We start from the raw sequence: 3,609 nt of genomic DNA, 5'->3' as shown, positions 1-3,609 counted from the left end.
TTCTAAATCGCGCAAGGGGAACCAGCTGCGGAGCAATAGGCGGCCTCTATCGGTTATTTTAAATATTACCGTATTTTCGCATCGCGAATTCCTAATGCCAGTACCCGTACGGGTACGACTAAAACAAGGAAAACGAGGAAAGCGCGGATAACGAGGAAAACGAGGAAAATGAAGGAAAGCTACCAAATAGTAGTATGACGGCTTTGTCACACTGCGCACAGCAAGTAAACCGCCGTAACCGCGGAAAATAATCAACGAGGAATTTTTGCCGTGCGATAACAATAGACGGAAAAATTAAATTACGATAATTTTCGTGTAATATATATATATATATATATATATATATATATATGAAAATTTTACGTTCTCGTATCTACAATAATTTAAATATAAAATCAGAAATTTGTAATTATAACATTTGGTTGCTAAATCGAGGAATATGTTAAACGAGGATTTTTGCAAGCGAGTAAAACGAGGATTTTTTTAAATCATATACAATCGCCTTCACGTCGTGCGATAGATGCCGCTAGTTGTCCGGCGGCTGAATATTTCATTCGAAGTGTGTTCCTTCAAATGGACAAACCACGGAAAAATTAAATTACGATAATTTTCGTGTAATATATATATATATATATATATATATATATATATATATATATATATAAAAATTTTACGTTCTCGTATCTACAATAATTTAAATATAAAATCAGAAATTTGTAATTATAACATTTGGTTGCTAAATCGAGGAATATGTTAAAACGAGGATTTTTGCAAGCGAGTAAAACGAGGATTTTTTTAAATCATACACAATCGCCGTCACGTCGTGCGATAGATGCCGCTAGTTGTCCGGCGGCTGAATATTTCATTCGAAGTGTGTTCCTTCAAATGGACAAACCACGGAAAAATTAAATTACGATAATTTTCGTGTAATTAAGGGTGTTTATGAAGCAGCTAAATGCTAATATTACGATACTTTAAATATAAAATCTGAAATTCGTAATTATAACATTTGGTTTCGAAATCGTGGAAAATATTAAAACTAGGAAAAATTAAATTATTCGAATTTAAGAGTAATTAAAGCTATTTATTAACCATTTAAATGTTAATTATTTCTTTAAAATAAGCAACGCTTGATGAATTTGTTTTATGTAGCTCCTTCGCGACGAATTACGCAGAAGCTCAGCTCAGTTTATACTTAAAAACCAAATTGCTTGTCGAATTTACCCTTATGTCGAGTGATTTTCGTAGTGAAACGACACCCGTGACATATAGGCAACATCAAAATAAGTAGGATAATGTTTAATTTACTTTATATAAAGGTCTATTGACTTTATAACAATAAATAAAAATAAATTTTGTTTCGTTTGGTTAAGAAACCCCGTAGCTTGTCAACAGTGGAAATTTAACCCTGAAATTTGAAACCCGAAAGAGAAATATACTTTAGTGAAACGAAAGTTGCAAGCAAGAGCTAATCAAAGGAAGAAAACGGTGAACACCGCCCGTGCAGTATACGTCATACATTTGACCAGGGATAACTTAACACGAAAGTGATAATCAACGGCGGAAAAGGGAACGAAAGTAACGTTCGGTTGACGTATTATCGACTGCCAAGACTACGGAGAAGGAACAATCAGCGCTCGGAAGTTAGGTCGTTTCTATGGCTTAGAATTTTATTATAGAGAAAACTATAACCTTTAAAATACAGCGTGTTTCGCCGGGTGTTTTTTAAATAGAAACTCTTATAGGTACCTCAAAAGCGCTTAAATAGTTATTATGAAAAATGTAATGATTTAGAAAATTTAAACACCCTGTGTGCCATCCAACTAGTCTCCAAAAACCATTTTCAAGATAAGGAAAACCGAAGGCGATATGAGATCGAAGTTCAGGAAGTAATTATTTGGTGAAAAGAGGTGCGTTGTAGCCCAGTTCACACCAATTTGATGATAGAAAACTTTACCCTATACTCAACTCATCACTGGTTTTTAGCAGAATTTGTAAGCGAAAAACCTCCAACCATGTCTTTCAAGAAGGAATGGACAAAATTGTATTAGATACATTTTCTCTCGCGTCGAAAAGCCAGTTCACATTTAGCTTTTTGTATCTCCAAATTCTCTTTACTATCTTCCAAATTCCAAATCCCACCAGTTGGCGTCCATTGGGAGAGATTATTCATTTGTTCACTCAAACCTGGTCCGCGATTTCGTTCTTCAATTCTCTTTGAGTTTTGAAATAAGTAGGGTGTATTTGGATTTTGTTTTCCTAAAAATGTCAAAATCGCGAAAAGAGGCTAGCAGCTCGCGGTTTGAGCCCTACGCACAGCGAAATAAACATGGTAATTCTTTTCAATTTTATTTATATAACGTAGATGTTGAATAGGGTATTCAATTTTTATTGCTTATAATTAAACTGAACTACTTGCGATTACCATAGACATATTTTACTCCTATAATACTTTTGTAAATCATTACACGAAACTAAAAGTTATTGGAAATTTTACAGACATTCGTAAAATATATATAGATAAATAACAATAATTTTATTTAATAAAATTATATAACGAGTTTAAAATTGTGGGTGTTTAGAGAATAGGGGCACTCCGTACCTTTAGCCTTAGTTGCCATTTTTGACATAATTGTTTTATCTATAAATAGGAGTCACGTACACTGCCATTACTCTATAGAAAATTATATTAATAAAACCAAGGTTGTTCCACTATAAGGTTGGATTACCACCAAATACCCGCTTTTAATTAATTAATTAATTAATTAATAGCGGGTATTTGGTATAAAAATATACCATGAAATGTTAAATTCCTAGCTAAATCGCCCAAAATGCTTCACAAAGACAATATAGCTCTAAAATCGTGGAACGTCCGTTAGCACCTTGAAATTTTTAACTCACCCCCCCCTCCCCCCTCCCCCTGAAATGAAACCCTGGATACACCATCGTTGCAGGTTTGCCAGAGTAGTGGGATTACTTATCTGAACTTCCCTAGTTCGAGTTAAATCTGGCCAGACTCTCGTCTTTTTAAGATTTTATGCTTAAAACGGCTAGAGTACCCACAGCGGAATTTATACAAATTCAATTTATTTCCATTTTAATTATAGTTTTTAACCACGCAAAGAAATTGCAATATGGCATTTATATTTTTAAGGTCTTTGTTAGTAGCAAAATGATTTTCTTAGCTAGTTAGTATTTAGTTGAATCATAGGTTTATAATAAAATAAATAAAATCTGCGATTTAACTATTTAGCCGATATATTAAGATCAATAAATTTTTAATAAGAAATTTTTTTTTAGAATCCTACAAAAGAGCCAGGATTGACCCGAAATATGTTTCAGGTATTTTTTGAAATAAAAATTATTGATTGAGAAATGCAAAGAGTCGCGTAAGAACGTTTTTTATTCCTTTAAGATACCGAAGCTTTTGGCGCACTTTACGCTCAAATTTGGTGCCCTCAGGGTCGTATTTAGGCATGTGGGCCCCCGTCTTCGAAAAGAAATGTTTGTTCGAGTTTATTCGTAAAATTTGTCGCAGATTAAAAACAGCCATACAGCAACAAAGAGCAAAATATACGATATCAAAATTTAACATAGAACTCTATGGGG

This window comes from Leiobunum rupestre, chromosome 11 (genome assembly GCF_980474605.1).
Source record: "Leiobunum rupestre chromosome 11, qqLeiRupe1.1.hap1, whole genome shotgun sequence".
Lineage (NCBI taxonomy): Eukaryota > Metazoa > Arthropoda > Arachnida > Opiliones > Sclerosomatidae > Leiobunum > Leiobunum rupestre.
Note: the sequence above shows the minus strand (reverse complement) of the source record.